Source organism: Sus scrofa, chromosome 9 (assembly GCF_054392235.1).
Source record: "Sus scrofa isolate SSC_HxYL_T2T_F1_AM1 chromosome 9, Sscrofa_HxYL_maternal_Yorkshire_Landrace_v2.0, whole genome shotgun sequence".
In the NCBI taxonomy this organism is placed as follows: domain Eukaryota; kingdom Metazoa; phylum Chordata; class Mammalia; order Artiodactyla; family Suidae; genus Sus; species Sus scrofa.
Genome location: NC_139391.1, coordinates 132621695 through 132644210, shown reverse-complemented (window position 1 = coordinate 132644210; position 22516 = coordinate 132621695). Strand labels below are relative to the sequence as shown.

Here is a 22516-nt window from a genome sequence, read left to right as displayed (position 1 = left end):
ATGAAAAAGGAGAAATCACAACAGATACAGCAGAAATACAAAAAAAAAAAAAAAAAAAAAAAACATATGAGAATACTATGAACAACTACACGGCAACAAGTTTGACAATCTGGAAGAAATGGACAATTTTCTAGAATCTTACAGCCTGCCAAAACTGAATCAAGCAGAAACAGACCAACTGAACAGACCAATCACTAGAAATGAAATTGAAGAGGTCATAAAATCACTCCCTACAAATAAAAGTCCAGGACCAGATGGCTTCACAGGTGAATTCTATCAAACATATAAAGAGGCTCTGGTGCCCATCCTCCTTGAACTCTTTCAAAAGGTCGAAGAAGAAGGAATACTCCCAAAGACATTCTATGAGGCCACCATCACCCTCATTCCAAAACCAGACAGAGATACCACCAAAAAAGAAAACTATCGCCCAATATCATTGATGAATATAGATGCAAAAATTCTCAACAAAATCTTAGCCAACCGAATCCAACAACATATCAAAAAAATTATACACCATGACCAGGTAGGGTTCATCCCAGGTTCACAAGGATGGTTCAACATACGCAAGTCAATCAGCATCATACACCACATTAACAAAAAAAAAAGTCAAAAATCATATGATCATCTCAATAGACGCAGAAAAAGCATTTGACAAAGTCCAACATCCATTCATGATCAAGACCCTCGCCAAAGTGGGTATAGAGGGAACATTCCTGAATATCATCAAAGCCATTTATGATAAACCCACAGCAAATATAATACTCAATGGGGAAAAACTGAAAGCCTTCTCACTCAAATCTGGAACAAGACAGGGATGCCCACTCTCACCACTGCACTTCAACATAGTTTTGGAAGTCCTAGCCACAGCAATTAGACAAACAAAAGAAATAAAAGGCATCCATATAAGAAGAGAAGAGATAAAACTGTCACTCTATGCAGATGACATGATACTATACCTGGAAAACCCGAAGGACTCAACCCCAAAACTACTTGAACTGATTCATAAATTCAGCAAAGTAGCAGGAGATAAGATGAACATTCAGAAGTCAGTTGCATTTCTGTATACCAGCAATGAAATATGAGAAAAGGAATACAAAAATACGATACCTTTTCAAATTGCACCTCACAAAATCAAATACCTCGGAATACACCTGACCAAGGAGGTAAAGGACCTATATGCCGAGAAGTATAAAACTTTAATCAAAGAAATCAAAGAAGACGTAAAGAAATGGAAAGATATTCCATGTTCCTGGATTGGGAAAATCAATATTGTAAAAATGGCCATACTACCCAAAGCAATCTACAGATTCAATGCAATCCCTATCAAATTACCCATGTCATTTTTCACAGAACTAGAACAAACAATCCAAACATTTATATGGAACCACAAAAGACCGAGAATCGCCAAAGCAATCCTGAGAAACAAAAACCAAGCAGGAGGCATAACTCTCCCAGACTTCAAGAAATACTACAAAGCCACAGTCATCAAAACAGTGTGGTACTGGTATCAAAACAGACAGACAGACCAATGGAACAGAATAGAGAACCCGGAAATAAACCCTGACACCTATGGTCAATTAATCTTTGACAAGGGAGGCAAGAACATAAAATGGGGAAAAGACAGTCTATTCAGCAAGCATTGCTGGGAAACCTGGACAGCAGCATGCAAAGCAATGAAACTAGAACACACCCTCACACCATGCACAAAAATAAACTCCAAATGGCTGAAAGACTTCAATATACGACAGAACACCATCAAACTCCTAGAAGAGAACATAGGCAAAACACTCTCTGACATCAACATCATGAATATTTTCTCAGGTCAGTCTCCCAAAGAAATAGAAAGTAGAGCAAAAATAAACCCATGGGACCTCATCAAACTGAAAAGCTTTTGCACAGCAAAGGAAACCAAAAAGAAAACAAAAAGACAACTTACAGAATGGGAGAAAACAGTTTCAAATGATGCAACTGACAAGGGCTTAATCTCTAGAATATATAAGCAACTTCTACAACTCAACAACAAAAAAGCCAATCAATCAATGGAAAAATGGGCAAAAGACCTGAATAGACTGTTCTCCAAGGAAGATATACAGATGGCCAACAAACACATGAAAAAATGCTCAACATCGCTGATTATAAGAGAAATGCAAATCAAAACTACCATGAGATATCACCTCACACCAGTCAGAATGGCCATCATTAATAAGTCCACAAATAACAAGTCTGGAGCGGGTGTGGAGAAAAGGGAACCCTCCTGCACTGCTGGTGGGAATGTAAACTGGTACAGCCACTGTGGAGAACAGTTTGGAGATACCTTAGAAATCTATACATAGAACTTCCATATGACCCTGCAATCCCACTCTTGGGCATCTATCCGGACAAAGCTCTACTTAAAAGAGACACGTGCACCCGCATGTTCATTGCAGCACTATTCACAATAGCCAGGACATGGAAACAACCCAAATGTCCATCGACAGAGGATTGGATTCGGAAGAGGTGGTATATATACACAATGGAATACTACTCAGCCATAAAAAAGAATGACATCATGCCATTTGCAGCAACATGGATGGAACTAGAGAATCTCATACTGAGTGAAATGAGCCAGAAAGACAAAGACAAATACCATATGATATCCCTTATAACTGGAATCTAATATCCAGCACAAATGAACATCTCCTCAGAAAAGAAAATCATGGACTTGGAGAAGAGACTTGTGGCTGCCTGATGGGAGGGGGAGGGAGTGGGAGGGATCGGGAGCTTGGGCTTATCAGACACAACTTAGAACAGATTTACAAGGAGATCCTGCTGAATAGCATTGAGAACTTTGTCTAGATACTCATGTTGCAACAGAAGAAAGGGTGGGGGGAAAAATATAATTGTAATGTATACATGTAAGGATAACTTGATCCCCTTGCTATAGAGTAGGAAAATAAAAAAATAAAAATTTTTTAAAAAAGAGAGGAAAAAATTAAAAAAAAAAACTGAAGAAGAGAGTAAACGTCACTTATTTCAGATGGTATGATTGTTTAGCTGTAAATTCTATCAATTGACATTCAATTTGAAAAAACTGACTAGATACAAATTAATATACAAATATAAACATCAGCAGTTCTCCTAAAATGACTTTTCCTACAACCACTTAGAAAAATGCATTTAAAGAAAAGACTGATTTACAAATAGCAACAACAACAAAAATATTTAGGAATAAACTTAAACATGTAAGAATTTTGTGATGGAAACTTCAGCCACACACAAAGTGTGTGTGTGTGTGTGTGTGTATTTTTTTGCTTTTTAGGGCCGCACCCATGGCATATGGAGGTTCTCAGGCTAGGGGTCTAATCAGAGCTATAGCTGCCGGCCACGGCCACAGCCACAGCAACAGCAGATCTGAGCCTCGCCTGTGACCTACCCCACAGCTCACGGCAATGCCAGATCCTTAATCCACTGAGCGAGACCAGAGATCAAACCCACAACCTTATGGTTCCTAATCGAATTCACTTCCATTGAGTCATGGCAGGAACTCCAGTCAAAGGTATATTAAGGTCGGATAAATAGCAAACGTACATTTTTTCAGAAAAGAAGTTTCATTACTGTGGTTGCATTCATTTTCCTTATTTTATAAACACATGCAATCTAAATAAAAATATAAATAACTTTTTTGAGAGAACGAGAAAAATATAGTATAAAATTTATGTAGAAAATAAAGACAGGATAATAAGTAAAGAAGTAATGAAGGCCTATCCTATCATATATTTAAATCTTTTATGTAATTACAGTGATTAAAGCAGTATGACATTAGCAAATAAAAAAATCAGTACAATAGAGGCATTCATATAGAGCCACAAAGAGATGGAGGAATTTATATATAATAGGGTAGCATGTTGCAATAGTGGAAAATGACAAACTACTCAATATATGGATAGTTCGGCTAATTCTTTTGGCAACGGTTTAGCTACTTGAAAAATAAAAAACCAAAATATATTCGTATGTAATTCATTAGACCATGATTATTTTCAAATATGTCAAATATTCAATGTAAATTCCATGAAAGAGTAGAAGTTTCATATAAAAACATGAAAGAATTTTAGCGCGGAGGTCTTTCTTCATATTGAAATATATAAGTGTGTGTGTGTGTGTGTGTGTGTGTGTGTGTGTGTGTGTAGATATATGTATGTATAAATGCCAATAACTACATCAGATAAAACACTATTATAGATGGAATAGATGGTTGATGAGGACCTGCTGTATAGCACAGGGAACTCTACCAATATTCTGTAATAACATATATGGGCAAAGAATCTGAAAAAAAATGGATGTGTGTGTATGCACAAATGAACCACTTTGTTGTACAGCAGAAATGATCACAACGCTGTAAATCAACTGTAATTCAATAAAACTAAAAACACACACATGCACACACACATGGGGAAAGAGTCTGGAAGGAGCTTCCCCTGAGAAAGCTTGAGCCGTTCAAGTGACTAGACCCTTGGTAAGAGAGAAAGGAAGGTGATGAAGCTCATTCTCTGTCTTTCCTAGGGTTTCCCTATGGGGGAGCATGAACCATCACACTGCCAAAGAGAAGAGGTAGTTAAGAGCTCAAGGAGAGCAGAAGCCCGTTCAAAAGCCTCAGTCTCCAGCCTTGACTGTCTGACCCCCAGCTCCAGCATCCTTCTGGGTACAAAGAAACAGCGTCTCAGCTCAGGGTCCTCAGGAAAAAGGCTCTGAGATGGAGACTTTCACAAAGAAAGTTTACTAAAATATGCTCTGGGGAACAACATCCTTAGTTCCAAGGAAGTAGTTAATATTAGGCAGAAAGGAGTCACTGAGATTTAGGAAACTCATAAAGGTTTTGGCCACCCCTCCCAGCAGCTGAAGAAATAAATTCTTCAGTCCTGAAGGGGGATCCAGGAAGTGAACTATAGTATCTACCAGAGATGGAGAGTGCTCCCCAAAAGCCTTGGCTTAGGGCAGACATGAATAAATGTAGAGCAATTATTTTCCAAATATGTAATTTTTGGCATTCCAGTCTATTGAATGGTCTCAGATTTGCATTTTATTCACTGCTGTATCCCCATACATACATTGATACAGTACAATTCTTTAGAGTGAACAGATGTCCGCATAGTGGTATTAAATGAATGAATACGACAATTAAATTTTTATTTCCTTAAAATATAAAATATTCGTTCAGCTGATTGGACAATATTTATTAGTATTTTAAATGTAGACATTCTTTGGCTTTATAATTGCATATCTAGAAATTTTTTTCTGCAGTAAGAGTTGCATAAATGAGGAAAATGTATGTGATCAAATAGTACTTACAGCATTATTTAAAATAGTAAGAGGCTAGAAACAATATAAATAATATAAAGTCTATAAATATGGAACTGACTAAAAATGAATAACAGATGGATATAATTGAACACATGCTATTCAAAAGGAGGTAGTAGGATGTGTTCCTATTCAAAAGGAATTATCTTCAAGGCATATTATGTTTTTTTTTTTTTTTTTTTTTTTTTATTTTCCCACTGTACAGCAAGGGGGTCAGGTCATCCTTAGATGTATACATTGCAGTTACAGTTTTTTCCCCCACCCTTTCTTCTGTTGCAACATGAGTATCTAGACATAGTTCTCAATGCTATTCAGCAGGATCTCCTTGTAAATCTGTTCTAAGTTGTGTCTGATAAGCCCAAGCTCCCGATCCCTCCCACTCCCTCCCCCTCCCATCAGGCAGCCACAAGTCTCTTCTCCAAGTCCATGATTTTCTTTTCTGAGGAGATGTTCATTTGTGCTGGATATTAGATTCCAGTTATAAGGGATATCATATGGTATTTGTCTTTGTCTTTCTGGCTCATTTCACTCAGTATGAGATTCTCTAGTTCCATCCATGTTGCTGCAAATGGCATGATGTCATTCTTTTTTATGGCTGAGTAGTATTCCATTGTGTATATATACCACCTCTTCCGAATCCAATCCTCTGTCGATGGACATTTGAGTTGTTTCCATGTCCTGGCTATTGTGAATAGGGCTGCAATGAACATGCGGGTGCATGTGTCTCTTTTAAGTAGAGCTTTGTCCGGATAGATGCCCAAGAGTGGGATTGCAGGGTCATATGGAAGTTCTATGTATAGATTTCTAAGGTATCTCCAAACTGTTCTCCACAGTGGCTGTACCAGTTTACATTCCCACCAGCAGTGCAGGAGGGTTCCCTTTTCTCCACACCCGCTCCAGCACTTGTTATTTGTGGACTTATTAATGATGGCCATTCTGACTGGTGTGAGGTGGTATCTCATGGTAGTTTTGATTCGCATTTCTCTTATAATCAGCGATGTTGAGCATTTTTTCATGTGTTTGTTGGCCATCTGTATATCTTCCTTGGAGAACTGTCTATTCAGGTCTTTTGCCCATTTTTCCATTGATTGATTGGTTTTTTTGCTGTTGAGTTGTATAAGTTGCTTGTATATTCTAGAGATTAAGCCCTTGTCAGTTGCACATATTATGTTTTGATGAAAGTTTGCCAAAGAGTGGGTATAAAGTTCTCACATTTGATAAAAATGAAAAATATACAAACATAAAAATAAAAATCAAGTAGATAGATTATAAAAATGAAGTGAGAATCTGCTGAATATAAAAAAATTGGAAAAAATAAAATTATTATAAAATTTAAAAAATAAAATAAAACTTGAAAAAATAAAAATAAAATAAAACATGCATCTGTCAGACCTGTTGTGAAGATTAAATTACATTCAATACTATGCCTCACCTCAAATAAAGTCAATAAATACTGTAATAGAAAAATTACCCAAGTGTTCATGAAAGCACTATAATCCTGATTTATATCTTTAAATTATTATAAATTGCTGGGACACAATAGATATTTAATACTGAATATTTTCCTCTATAAATTGTTGGCCTAGAGAAGAGTAATGACTCCAGAGTAACAATGTTTGTGTTTTATTTATTTATTTATTTAAAATTGTTTTTTGTTATTTCCCCAATACAATTTTTTTTCAACTGTATAGCATGGTGACCCAGTTACACATTCATGTACACATTCTTTTTTCTCCCATTATCAGGCTCCATCATGTGACTAGACATAGTTCTGAGTGCTACACAGCAGGATCTCATTGCTAATCCATTCCAAAGGCAACAGTTTGCATCTATTAACCCCAAGCTCCCCATCCACCCAACTCCCTCCCCCTCCCCCTTGGCAACCACAAGTCTATTCTCCAAGTCCATTATTTTCTTTTCTGTGGAAAGGTTCCTTTGTGCCACATATTAGATTCTAGATATAAGTGATATCATATGGCATTGGTCTTTTTCTTTCTGACTTACTTCACTCAGTATGAGTCTCTAGTTCCACCCATGTTGCTGCAAATGGCATTATTTTAATGTTCTTCATGGCTGAGTAGTACTCCATTGTTTGTGTGTGTGTGTGTGTGTGTGTGTGTATACATATATATACACACATATGCCACATCTTCCTAATTCAATCATCTGTTGATGGAAATTTTAGTTGTTTCCATATCTTGGCTATTGCAAATAGTGCTACAATGAACATGAGGGTGCCTGTGTCTTTTTTAAGGAATGTTTTGTCTGGATATATGACCAAGAGTGGGATCGCTGGGTCATATGGTAGTTCTATGTATAGATCTCTAAGGTACCTCCATACTGTTCTCCATAGTGGTTGTACCAGCTTACATTCCCACCAACAGTGCAGGAAGGTTCCCTTTTCTCCCATCCCCTCTGGCATTTGTTATTTGTGGACTTATTAATGATGGCCATTCTGACTGGTGTGAGTTGGTATCTCATGGTAGTTTTGATTTGTATTTCTCTAAAAATCAGGGATGTTGAGCATTTTTTCATGTTTTTGTTGGCCATCTGTATATCTTCCTTGGAAAAATGTCTCTTCGGGTCTTTTGCCCATTTTTCCATTGGGTTGTTGGCTTTTTTGCTGTTGAGTTGTATAAGTTGCTTGTATATTTTAGAGATTAAGCCCTTGTCAGTTGCATCATTTGAAACTATTTTCTCCCATTCTGTAAGTTGTCTTTTTGTTTTCTTTTTGGTTTCCTTTGCTGTGCAAAAGCTTTTCAGTTTGATGAGGTCCCATGGGTTTATTTTTGCTTTTATTTCTGTTGCTTTGGGAGACTGACATGAGAAAACATTGTAAAGTTGATGTCAGAGAGTGTTTTGCCTATGTTCTCTTCCAAGAGTTTGATGGTGTCTTGTCTTATATTTAAGTCTTTAAGTCATTTTGAGTTTATTTTTGTGCATGGTGTGAGAGTGTATTCTAGTTTCACTGATCTGCATGCAGCTGTCCAGGAATACTCTCAAAGACATTCTATGACTCCACCATCACCCTAATTCCAAAACCAGACAAAGATACCACCAAAAAAGAAAACTATTGACCAATATCTTTGATGAATATAGACGCAAAAATTCTCAACAAAATTTTAGCCAACCAAATCCAACAATGTATAAAAAAGATTGTACACCAGGACCAGGTGGGATTCATCCCAGGTTCACAAGGATGGTTCCGCATACGCAAATCAATCAATGTCATACACCACATTAACGAAAGAAAAGTCAAAAACCACATGATCATCTCAATAGATGCAGAAAAAGCATTTGACAAAGTACAACATCCATTCATGATCAAAACTCTTACCAAAGTGGGTATAGAGGGAACATATCTTAACATAATCAAAGCCATTTACAACAAACCTACAGCAAATATAACACTCAATGGAGACAAGCTGAAAGCCTTCTCACTAAAATCTGGAACAAGACAAGGATGTCCACTCTCAACACTGTTATTTAACATGGTACTGGAAGTCCTAGCCACAGCAATCAGGCAAACAAAAGAAATAAATGCATCCAAATAGGAAGAGAAGAGGTAAAACTGTCACTGTATGCAGATGACATGATACTATATATAGAAAACCCTAAGGACTCAACCCAAAAACTAACATGAACTGATCAACAAATTCAGCAAAGTAGAAGGATATAAGATTAACATTCAGAATCAGTCACATTTCTGTATACTAACAATGAAGTATTAGAAAAGGAATACAGAAATACAATACCTTTTAAAATTGTACCTCAAAAAATCAAATACCTGGGGGATACACCTGACCAAGGAGGTAAAGGACTCATATGCTGAGAACTATAAAACATTAATCAAAGAAATTAAAGAAGATGTAAAGAAATGGAAAGATATTCCATGTTCCTGGGTTGGAAAAATTAATATTATAAAAATGGTCATACTACCCAAAGCAATCTACAGATTCAATGCAATCCCTATCAAATTACCCATGACATTTTTCACAGAACTAGAACAATCCAAAAATTTATATGGAACAACAAGAGACCCAGAATTGCCAAAGCAATTCTGAGGAACAAAACCAAGCAGGAGGCATAACTCTCCCAGACTTCAGGCAATATTACAAAGCCACAGTCTCAAGACAGTGTGGTACTGGTACCAAAAGAGATATACAGACCAAAACACAATAGAGAACCCAGAAATAAACCAGACACCTATGGTCAATTAATCTTTGACAAAGGAGGCAAGAACATAAAATGGGAAAAAGCGAGTCTTTTCAGCAACTGTTTTTTTTTTTTTTTTTATTAAACAGAGCCAAAGAAAGAATGATATTTTATGACAAAAGTTTGTATCTTAGCTTTTTTTGTCTTTTTAATACAGAGCTTCTGACTACAGAGCTTCTTACTATAAAGCTCAAAAACATTGCATTAAAACTGCCACAGATGGTGTATTTCAATGGTTCATTTATTCATAATAAAGTTCACCAAAGAACAAAGAGATGTTATGCACTGCATTAACAGTCCCTCCTTGACCAACCTGTACTTCTCAATCACTGAACTTCATTTAATGCCTTCATATAACTTACTTCAATTTGTAAATACATGCATTTATTCTTTACTAGTTTATCTTCTGCTTTCTCTTCAATAATATAAGCAGGACACATATTTTTGGTAATCAGTGATAACCATTACCTGCTGTATAGCACAGAGAATGCTACCTGACATTCTGTGCTAATCTATGCGGGAAAAGAATCTGAAAGAGAATGGATATGTATACATGTATAACGGAATCACTTTGTTATATAGCATAAATTATCACAACACTGTAAATCAACTATACTTCAATAAAAATTTAAAAAATGAAAAAAACAAGCTCTGAATTTCGACTCAGTTGTAAGCTTTTTATCTCCCATCTACAGAAGACACCTAGTATTTTGTGAATATATACACAGTAATAAGAAAGAACAGATACTGCATTCAGTAAATATAAAATAAACATCTAACTTAACGTATTAGGATTATTCAAAGTTAAAATTTGGAAACAAAGAATAAATGGCCTCGTAAGTATGAATGCACCTGTTAAATCACTTTACATTTTGTTTTGTTTTTCTGAATTATTTTTTTACACAAAACATTGGTAAGGAAGTTGGAGGCGGGCATCTTCTTTAAATAGATTTTTTTCCATTTGCGTCTAAAATAAATTACATGCATCACTTATAATGAAAACAGCTTATTTACAGCATAAAGTTTACTTAAATGTCAAGTGAAGAATGTAAATTTAAAAACAGTATTTGCAACTCTTCAAATAATACCAAAAGGGAATCAGGTTAAACCACAAAAAGGAGACATGTTACGGATCCTGAATGTCCTATCAGCCCTGTGATCACTGCTGCAGCAGATAAAATTTTTAACAACCAGAAGCCCAAGGATTGATCTGAGAGTAGTTCAAAGTATAAAATTAGAAAGACGAAAATGGAAGAGTGAAAATGCAAAGGCATGCGACATCCCAATAGTAGAGCACGACAATGACCAGATTGCATTTGAAATAATGGATTTCCAGAAGCCTTAACGTCCCAGATTTAGGTGTCTTCTGATAGTTCATAGGAGTCTATATGTTTTATTTATCTTCATTACCAACTTATGAGTAGGTGAAGAAACTGAGAAATAACAAATATAAGACCTGTCTAAGGTTGTAAGGTCAGTCTCTCAAATTTAATACAGCCATGTAAAGGAAAACCACTCTGGGTGTAGATAATGCCAAGTGCAAAGGCCTCTGGGGAGCAAAAAAGTTAGATGTGATTAAGACACTCAAAGCCCAGCATGACTGGATCATGGCGATGAAGAAAGTTGCATGAGAAAAAGTCATCAGAGAGCTAGGTAGGGCCTTAGAGGACATCGCAAAGAGTTTAGATTTTATTTCAAAAGCAATAAGAAGCTGTTAGACCTGAAGATGAAACATGATGTCTAACATCAATTTTAAGCGTGTGACACACTCATCTCATGGAATTGTATATCAAAAATCCCAATCAAAAAATGGACAGATCTAAATAGATATTTCTCCAAAGAAGACAGACAGCGGAAAAAAAAAAAAAGCATGAAAAATGTTCATCATCACTAATTATTAGAGAAATGCAAGTCAAAACTGCAATGAGAGATCACCTAACAGCAGTCAGAATGGCCATCATCAAAAATTCTACAAACAATAAATGCGAGGGTGTGGAGAAAAGGGAATCCTCCTACACTGTTGGTAGGAATGTAAATTGATGCAACCACTACTGAGGATGGTATGGAGTTTCCTTAAAAAAAAAAAAAAAAAGAACTACCATATGATCCAGCAATCCCACTCCTGGGCATCTATCTGGAAAAAACCATAATTCAAAATGATTCATGCACCCCAGTGTTCACTGCAGTGCTATTTACAATAGCCAAGACATGGAAACAACCTACGTGCCCATCAACAGAGGACTGAATAAAGATGCGGCACATATACACAATGGAATATTAATCAGCCATAAAAAGAATGAAATAATGCCATTTGTAGCAACATGGATGAACCTAGAGATTATCATACTGAATGAAGTCAGACAGAGAAAAACAATGTCATATGATGTCACATATATGTGGGATCTAATAAAAATGGTAACAAAGAACTTACTTATTTAAAAAAAACAAGCTCACAGATTTCAAAACCAATCTTATGGTTACCATAGGCGAAACCATTGGAGAAAGGGAAGAACTGGTAGGGTGGGAATAACATACACAGTACTGTATAAAATAGATGATTAAAAGGAACCTACTGTATAGAACAGAGAAATCTACTTAGTAGATTTTTTTGTGGGTTTTTTTTTTTTCTTTTTATGGCTACACCTGTGGCATATGGATTTTCCCACACTAGGGGTTGAATTGGAGCTGCCTTTGCCAGCCTACACCACAGCCATAGCAACATGGGATCGAAGCTGCATCTGTGACCTACACCACTGCTCATGGAAACTGCGGATCCTTAACCCACTAAGCCAGGCCAGGGATCAAACCCTCATCCTCATGGACACTATGTTGGGTTCTTAAACCACTGAGCCACAATGGGCACTCCATACTCAGTAGTTTGTGATAAGCTATATGGGAAAAAAGAATGGATATATTTATTTAGATGACTAATTCACTTTGCTGTGCACCTGAAACTAATACATTGTAAGTCAACTATAATAAAATTAAACAATAAATAAATAAAAAGAAAAAATAAAAGGAAAGAAAATAAGTATTATAGGAAAAACAGGAAGAGTATCTATGCCTAAAAACTAGGAAATATTAAAATTGACATATGTTCAGTCCATCTGCTTATGTGCAGCTATTGGAACTTGTTAACAAGAAATCCATAAGTAGAGAAACTCTGGGGGAAATCGATCAGGATTCCATTTCAATAATGCTGTCAAGGACCCAGGTCCTTTTTAACATTCCTTTCTTTTGACTTGTATAAATGGCCATAGCAGTTCCTGGCTGTAGACTTAGAAGAATTGAGCAGCATTGGCCATAACCATTGCATTTTAAAAAGAGCTTTAAAAATGTAGATACCTTTTCTTTGGAAGTTCAGATTTTAGGAAAGGACTACAAGATGAAATGAAGGTCATATAATTATTAAATCTTATTTTACAGAAGATAGATTCACCCATGTGTTCAACAAATACTTATTGATCAGTGATAGCACTATTTTAGGCACTTAGAATATAAGAGTGAGAAGTACACAGAATTTACATTAGCTGGTGGGGGAGCAAGGTAGTAATCAAAACATGAAAGTAAAATATGTAGCACATGAGGTGTTCATAAATACTAATAAATGATTAATCCGGATGGATTGTGAGCCTGTAAACTCCTATGGAGAATATTAAAGGAAAATAATTTTATGCTGAGCATAAGTTTAGTTTTTAGTATGGTTATATGCAATGATCCAGGGGACAGTTGGAAGAGTGTCTTTGAAATTTAAATTATAGAGTAGAGAAATAGCTTTAGAGGCAAGAAACCCCCAAGCTCCTGTAGAAGTAAATGGAAAAGTTTGCAAACTTCCTAGAGAGTAGTGTTTATGAAACCAAGCAGGATGCTCTGGGGCTCACCCAGGTACAAAGTCCTTTCCATATCCCCTGTTTCTCATTTGCTGGAAAAAGGCTTCAGCTTCTTAGGCTTTCCCTGGGTTCCAAAGGGCAGATTTGAAATAGGAAAAGGGAGGAAAAGCAAAAACAAAGGAAAAGCAGTCAAGAAACAGTAGGGCAGTGCTAAAGCAGAGCCCTGGTCCCTACTCAAAGGAGATAGATAGATAGATAGACAGACAGACAGACAGACAGATACATACATATATCTGAGATCTTCATCTGGATCTACGGCTCCCCAACCCATCGGAGGATGGTTACTTCAGATTAAGCCCAAGATTCCTGGAACACCACCCTGTTGCCTCACCACCAACCCATCAGAAGAAAGTTACACACCCTGCAGCCCTCACCCCAAATTTCACCTTTAAAAACTCTTACCCCCAAACCATCAGAGAGCCTGGGGTTTTGAGCATGAGCCGCCCATTCTCCTTGCTTAGCTTCTGCAATAAATCTTTCTTTGCTCTAAACTTCCTTGTCCCCATTTGTTTGGCCTCACTATGCATTGGGCACAAGTTCTTGGGTTCAGTAACATCTCAAAAAAAAAAGAAGGAAGGCTTACATGAATACAATTTCTGGATGAGAGAAGAAATAAATTCTTCAGACGTTCACAAACGAATTATTGTCCCTAGGGTACAATGAGATTTTAGTTAGGAAATGAACCTCTGTCATTTTCCAGCCTGCAGCATTCAGCCTTGAAGATTTTTACCAATGATTATGAATAGTCGGCAAACAAATATGTATTGCTCTCAGCAAAACAGTCTTGTGGTTCATGTGGTGGAGGTTTTCATACATGACTAAAAACAAAGTGAAACATCTGTGAGGAGAGTAGAATTAATATGTGAACAAGTGAAAAAATCCAACTCCTTTATTTATAGGCTGAGGTTCTTTTTTTTAATTAATAAACTTTATTTTTTAGAGCAGTTTAAGATCATAGCAAAATTAAACAGAAAGCACAGAGTTCCCATATATCCTGTCCCCACACATGCACTACTTGACCCACTGTCAACATCCCCCACCAGGGTGGCACATTTGTTATGAGTGATGAACATAAATTGACACATCATTATCATCCAAAGTGGCTTTTCTTATTCTCCTGACAGTGTCTTTCACAGAACAGAAATATTTAATTTTACTGGTCTAGATTATCGATTATTTCTGATTTCACAGATCATGCCATTGGTGCTATATCTAAAAAGTCATTACCATAATAAAGGTCATCTAGATATTCTCTTATATCTTCTTTTCTATCTTTTATAGTTTTGTGTTTTACATTTAGCTCTATCTTAAGTTTGTTTTTCCAAAGAAAACTACATCTATGTCTAGGTTCTTTTTTCTTGCATGTTGATGTTCACTTGTCCCAGTATCATTTGTTGAAAAGATTATCTTTTTCTCTATTAAATTGCTTTCGCTCCTTTGTCAAAGATCAGCTGACTCTATGTGGATCTATTCTGGGCTTTATTCTGTCCAGTTGACTTACATGTTCCTTTGCTATACTGCACTGCCTTAATGACTGTGGCCACATAGTAAGTCTTGAAGTCAACAGTGTCAGCTTTCTAATCTTGTTTTTCTCCCTCAATATTTAGCTAAAGAGCCTAAGCCTTTTCCATTTCCTAATCTTTAGAATCAATTTGTCTATATCCACAAGACCAAGTGATGGGATTTTGATTGAGATTGCGCTGAATCTGCAGATCAAGTTGGAAAGAACTGACATGACAATAATGAGTTTTCTATCTGTGAACAAATAGTTCTCCAACTATTTACTTCTTTGACTTATATTTTACCAGAGTTCTGTAGTTTTCTTCATATAGATTTTGTACATATTTTGTTAGACCCTACTCATACTTGGATTAAATTTCACTTTGTCATGGTGTATAATTTTTATACATTATTGGACTTTATTTGCTAATAATTAGTTGCAAATTTTCACACCTGTATTTATGAGAGATATTGGTTTGTAGTTTTCTTTTCTTGTAATGTCTTTGTGTGTTTTGGAATTAGGGTGATGCTGACCTCAGAGATTATGTTAGGAAGTATTCCCTCTTCTTCTGTTTGTGGTAGAGGTTGTAAAGAATTGCTGTAATTTCTTCTTTAAATGTTTGATAGAAATTAGTAATGAATGCATCTGGGCCTGGTGCTTTCTATTTTAGAGGGTTATTATTAATTCAATTTCTTTAGTAGATATAGCCCTCTTCATATTGCTTGAGTTCTGATGAGTATGTCTTTCAAGAATGGGTCCATTTGGGGGGGTTCCCTGGTGGCCTACTGATTAGGACTCAGCACTTTCACCACTGCAGCCTGGGTTCAATCTCTGGTCTGGGACCTGAGATCACACATCAAGCTGCTGCATGCCATGGCTTAAAAAAAAAAAAAAAAAAAAAAAGTTCATTTTATCTAGGTTATTAAATTTGTGGTATAGAGTTGTTAGCCTTTATTTAATTCGTCTTTCAGTTTCCATGGGATCTGTAGTAATGTGCCCTTTTTCATTTCTAATATTACTAATTTGTGTCTTCTCTCTTTCTTTTTAAACTTAGCCTTGCTAAAGACATTGACTTAACTGATCTTTAGAAACAACCAGCTTTGGTTCATCGACTTTATCTACTGATATCTTATTTTTCATTTCATTTCTTTCTTTTTCTCTTTTAGGGCTGCACCTGTGGCATATGGAAGTGTCCAGGCTAGGGGTAGAATCAGAGCTGCAGCCACTGCCACAGCAACACCAGATCTTTAACTTACTGAGAGATGCCAGGAATTCAACCGCTTCCTCATGGATACTAGTCAGGTTCTTAGCCTGCTGTGCCACAATGGCAACACCCTCACTCATTTCTGATCTAATATTATTTCTTTTCCTCTGCTTGCTTGAGGTTGAATTCTTTCTCTTTCTCTCTCTCTTTTAGTTTCCTCAGATGTAATCAGATTACTGATTTTATATCTTTCTCTTCTAATATATGCATTTAATGCTATAAACTTCCCTTTAAGCTTAGCTTTGGCTGAATCCCACAAATTTTAAATTGTATTTTTCTCTTCATTGAGTTCAAATATTTTAAATAATTGACCTATGTGTTATTTAGAAGTGTGTTGGGTAATCTCCAAATATTTTGGGATTTGTGGGTTTCCTGTTAGTTTAAGTCCACTGTGATCTGATACATTGTATGATTTGATTTTTTTATTGTTCTTCTAAATTTGCTAAGGTGCTTTTTTATGGCTCAGAATGTGGTCTGTTTTTGTGTATTTTCTGTGTGACCTTGAGAAGAATGCGTATTCTGCTATTCTGCTGTTGTTTAATAAAGCCGTCTATAGATGTCAATTGTATCCAGTTGATAGACAGTACTGTTAAGTTCAGCTATGTTCTTACTGACTTTCTGCCTTCTGGATCTGTCTGCTTTTGATAGAATAGTGTTGAAGTCTCCAACTATTACAATGTCTTCATCTATTTCTCCCTGCATTTCTATCAGTTTTTGGCTCATGTATTTTGATACTGTGTTGTTAGGCATCCACCTCTGCATTGTTATGTCTTCCCAGAGAATTGTAATGTACTTCTTTTTTCACAATGTTCCCTTACTCTGAAGTCTATTCTATCTGAAATTAATATAGCTATTATTGCTTTCTTTTCATTAGAGTTAGCATGGTATATCTTTCTTCACCCTTTCACTTTTCTCTATATGTATCTATATTTAAGGTGGGTTTCTTGTAGAAATCAGATTATTTGGGACTTCTTTTTTGATCCACTCTGATAATCTTTGTTTTTTTTTTTTTTAAATGATTGCCGACAATGGATTATTTATTTATTTATTTATTTTTGTCTTTTTGCTATTTCTTGGGCCGCTCCCGCGGCATATGGAGGTTCCCAGGCTAGGGGTTGAATCGGAGCTGTAGCCACTGGCCTACGCCAGAGCCACAGCAACGCTGGATCCGAGCCACGTCTGCAACCTACACCACAGCTCACGGCAATGCCGGATCGTTAACCCCCTGAGCAAGGGCAGGGATGGAACCCGCAACCTCATGGTTCCTAGTTGGATTCGTTAACCACTGCGCCACCACGGGAACTCCGAATCTTTGTTTTTTAAGTAGTCTATCTGCATCATTGTTTAAAGTGATTATTGATATAGCTAGATTAATATTTATATTTGTTAACTATTTTCTGTTTGTTACCCTTGTTTTCTGTTCCTATTTTAGTCTTCCATTCTTTTTTTCTGTTAATTGTGGTTTTAACCAAGGATTTTATGTGATTCTATTTTCTTTCCCTTCTTAACATATCACTAATACTTAAAAAATGTATACTGGTTGCCATATACACTTACAATTAATCCAACCCCATTTTCAAATAACATTCTACCAAACATGGGTGGTGAAAGTGTTTCATAGTAAAATACTCAGAATCCCTCTCTCTCATCCCTTGTATCATTGCTGTCACCAACCTCCTTATACATAAGGTACAATCTTCAAATACAACTTTGCCATCATTATTCTGAACAAATTGTTGCCTGTTAGATCAATTAAAAATAAGAAAAATAAAAGTTTTTATTTTACCTTCACTTATTCTTTGCCAATGCTCATTCTTCTAAAGATCTGAGTTTCTGGCTTACATTATTTTCCATCTCTCTGGAGAACTTCTTTTAATCTTTTTTGCAAGGCAGATCTACTGGCCACAAATTTCCTCAAATTTTGTTTGAGAAAAGTTGTTCCTTCACTTTTGAAGGATAATTTCCTAGGATACAGAACTTTAGGTCAGTGATTTTCTTTTTGGTTTCAACATTTTAACTACTTTCATTCTCTTCTTGCTTGCATGGTTTCTGAGGAGAAGTGGGCTAAAATTCTTATCTTTGTTCCTCTACTCTTCCATTAGCGCTCTTATCATATGAATCATAGCTGTTTTAAACTCATGAGCTGATATTCCCAACATCTCTGCCACATTTGAGTCTGGATCAGATGCTTGCTCTGTCTCTTCAAACTGTGTTTTTTGTCTTTTGGCATGACTTGTCATTTTTTTGTTTTAAGCTGGACAAGGTGTACTGGGTGAAAGGAACTCTGGTAAATAGGCCTTTACTAATGTGGTAGGAAGGTATGGGGGGAGGGGAGACTTCCAGAGTCCTGCGATCAGGTCTTTTAGCGAGCATTTGCCTCTGAGCTGTAAATGCCACCAGTGCTCCTCCATCCCCCACTACCACATCTTCAGTAGGATATGGCTAGAGGGTACTGGGGTTGGGTATTTCCTTTCCCTCCCATCATTTAGGTCCTGATAAAATTCCCATACTTTACGTTCTGGTAAAATAGTTTCCTTTGAGTGCAGGCCTAATTAAAAAGAACAGAATGCTCTGGCATATTTCAAAGTGGTTACTTCTCCACCCCCTCCCCCGCCAATCCCCCAAGGGGATTTTTTTGTCCTCATAGTCACTGTGGGAACCTGGTAGAGTTTCAGGAAGTAAAACTCATAAAAGTATATGGATCCTTGGCATTTTTAACTCTCATATTTATCCATATTGAGCATCCAGCAATTTCTCAACTACACTTCCAGGTTCTTAACTAGGTACTGGTTTCCACGGAGATTTCTGCCTGTAGGTTTCTCCTCAGGTAAATTGTGCTTCTCTGTGCGGCAAGTGTCTCCAACAGGGTGTGTGTGGTGAGGTGGGGGGGATGGGGGCGGTTCTTTATCCTGTCACCTCACTTTAGGGATCTAAGAAGAGCGTTAAGTTTTCAATGTGTTCTGATCTTATTTGTTGTTAAGATAGGGTGTTTCAAGGAAGCTTCCAAGCTCCCTATAAGCTGGGTCTGAAACTGGAGATGTCAAGCCTAATATGTAATTGGTGAGTGTGTTCTCACCACGTGGGCCCCAGAGCACACTTCTCACACTCTCTTCTACTTTTTATCCCCTTTTGGGATTCATAGTTCCAACACAAGGACCATGTTCAATCTAACCTGGCTCATCTTAGTAATTATGATATAGAACTATGAAAAATGAAAACATGGAAAAATCAGGGAATTGAGTTTAAAAAAAGAAAGAAGATAAGGTTTTTTTAAAATAAAACTTAGAAATGAATAGTACTTGATATTTCTTCATTGGTCTAATTAACAGAGGTTTTTTAAAAAATTAAATTGTCAACCGGAAAAAAATACACAACCTAAAAGTTGAGAATTATGTTTTATTCAGTGGTTTTACTGAGAATTTAAGCCCAGGATATAGTCTCTCAGATAGCTCTGAGGTACTGTTCTAAAAAGGTAAGGGAGAAGCCATGATATATAGGAGTTTTTGAAAAACAAAAACAAAAACACCCAGGTAGTTGAACATCAAAAGATGACTGCTAATTAAAGAAAATCACTAAAGTTCAACCAATGAAACTAAAGTTCAAGTTAATGAACTTAGGGATTTCCTTCTATGGGAAGATAAGAGAGTCTGGGTTCATTTAAATTATCCCTTTGATAGGGTTGCTATCCTCTTTTTCTCTATCCTGAATTTCCCTCGGGATATGTGGTCAGGGGTGGCTGTGATGGCTGGCAGCCTCTTTATCTCCATTCTGAATTTTCCTCAGGGTGTACTGTCAGTGGTTCGGGTATGGTGACAGTTTTACCTCCCTTGTTTAATGAAATGAGGGGTGACAGTCTTTGCCTGCTTGCTTTTGTTTTTAGCATTGAAACTCCTATCTTGAATTGCCAGAAATGGATACATAACTAGAATTAAGAAATAGATATATTCTGCAGCATAATTTTTCTAAAATGTCTTTCAAGAATAACTCTGACTTAAGATGATGAAGCTCTTTTTCTAGCCAGTCTGTCATGAATAAAGATAAGAGGCAATCACCTTTCTCTCTGAGTGTCACTAAATCAGCCAAAGGAGAAGAGAGGGAAAAGGAAAGAGATTTCTTGCCTGAGATAGTGGATATGAGCGTCCTTCCATGTCAGAATGGTAGAGCCCTGCTCAAAGCAGTAAGAAATATCTCCCTTGAAAATGTTAGCTCAGGAGGTTATGCTGTGGTGCAACAGGATTGGTGGTGTCTTGGGAGTGATGGGATGCAGGTTCTATCCCAGGCCCTGCACAGAGGGTTAAGGATCTGGTGTTGCTGCAGCTTAGGTCTTAAATGTGGCTCAGATCTGATCCCTGGCCCAGGAACTCCACATGCCATGGAGTGGTCAAAAAAGACAAAAAAAAAAAAAAAAAAAAAAGTTAGCTTATTTGGAATTTTGGGTATCAATAATATATATATATTTTTTAATCTTTTTAAGGCCGCACCAGTGGCATATGGAGGGTCCCAGACTAGGGGTCAAATCAGAGCTACAGTTGCCTGCCTACACCACAGCCACAGCAACGCCAGATGGGAGCCGAGTCTGTGACCTACACCACAGCTCACGGCAGCCCCAGATCCTTAACCCACTGAGCAAGGCCAGGGATCAAACCCACAACCTCATGGTTCCTAGTTGGATTTGTTTCCTCTATACCACAACAGGAACTCCTATTATGTCTTTTTAGCTCATATGAGTGACTTATCACTTCAATTAAAACATATTCCTTTTCAGTATATTCATTAAAGTTAAATAAAAAATGAACACTGCACATGTGGATTTTAAGAACACTATAACATCACACAAATTACTTAGTGATCTTCACAGCATCAGAGAGAAAAGTAAGTTGAAAAAAATTGAAGCAGCAGAAGGGGGCAGTAAAACTCAGTGGAATGCTTTGCAAGATTTTTTAAATGCTTCCTTATTTTCACTTCACACAGAGAATTTCCCAACAAATTTCAGACACTAATTAAAGAAATTCTGTACAACAGATACAAATACTTGTCTAAAGCATACACAGAAGAGTTCCCATTGTGGCTCAGCAGTAATGAACCCAACTAGTACCCATGAGGATGCGGGCTTGATCCTTGGCCTCGCTCCTCACTCGGTGGGTTAAGGATCACTGCTGTGAGCTGTGGTGTAGGTCACAGACATGGCTGGGATCTGGAGCTGCTGTGGCTGTGGTTGTAGGCTGGCAGCTGCAGTTTCAATTCAACCCCTAGCCTGGGAACTTCCATATGCTCCAGGTGTGGCCCTAAAAATAAATAAATGAATAAATAAAAATAAATAAAGTGTACACAGAAACACTAAATATATACACAAATGAGAGTTATAATTTTACATAACCACGGCCTTATTTTTTTATGGTGTAACATATCATGGCATACTAATCATAACTCATCATCTTGGAAAAAATGGGCAGAAAAGACAAAAAGGCAAACAAAAAAATCTGCTTTCTTCTATTTGTGTCTCCTATGAAGGGCTAAAGACCAAAATATGGCAGCCGCAGGGCAGACAAGTAAATGCATTAAAACGTTTGCATCCCTGCGAATCCTGGTCACCTCCTTTTCCCTTATTCATCAGGGAGAGGAAATTATATAGTGGTGGTCCTTTGATTTCAGATTGATTACATACACAGTAAGTGATCACGATCAGTATTGAGGAGAGGAATTTACCTTTTCTTCCCCTCTCCAAGAAGCAACGTGGGGGCAGCTATTACATTTCATTTCATTCGGTCAAGTGAAAATTTAAAGATAAGTGTTTTGCATATACACCGGGTTATGAATGGTCACTAAAATCATGACACATCTGAAACACACGGCAGGAGTAAAACATGTCAGTCTTTCTTGGCCTGACGCTCCCAGGTCTGTCCAGACTGTGACTTCCTCGCCCCCAAAGCCTAGGGACCAGACAGGGGGCGGCGGCCCGCGAGGGGATTCCCTGCGCTCCGGAACCTCTAGGCAGCTCGGATTCCCGGAGAGGAAGCCCATGGGCCGCCGCCCTTCCCCCCAAGCTGACCTGCCTCGGCGCCGACTCCCCAAGCCTGGTTCCAAGACCCCGAGGAAAGAAAGGAATCTGGCTCAAAGCCAGCCGCCGGGGGCAGCGGAACCGGGGGTGGGGCGCAGGGAGATCGGAGCGGAGAAGGGGGCGATCCGCTTTGCACCCACCTTGAAGCCGAGCGCATCTTCTCGGGTTTCCTATTTTCTCATTTGCGTGGATAAAAAAATATCTTACCCCCTCCTCCCACTCCCGGTCTTACGCAATTATTTAAGCAGAGAGGG

General features: G+C 37.4%; 1 protein-coding gene across 37 annotated transcripts in view; it reads right to left on the bottom strand.

The window, feature by feature from the left end:
* Positions 1-22516, bottom strand: part of PLA2G4A (phospholipase A2 group IVA) — a 369657-nt gene that overhangs the window by 281592 nt on the left and 65549 nt on the right. For 11 of the 37 annotated variants that reach the window (XM_084977987.1, XM_084978004.1, XM_084977996.1 and 8 more), the window contains exon 1: positions 22403-22467. The exons of 5 other annotated variants lie outside the window; for them this stretch is intronic. The gene's annotated coding sequence lies outside the window, so the exon portion shown is untranslated. Of the gene's footprint in view, positions 1-14022; positions 14089-17990; positions 18169-21910; positions 22044-22402; positions 22468-22516 lie in introns of those variants that run through there. 21 more of the 37 variants (XM_084977986.1, XM_084977995.1, XM_084977983.1 and 18 more) reach the window with 6 other exon arrangements.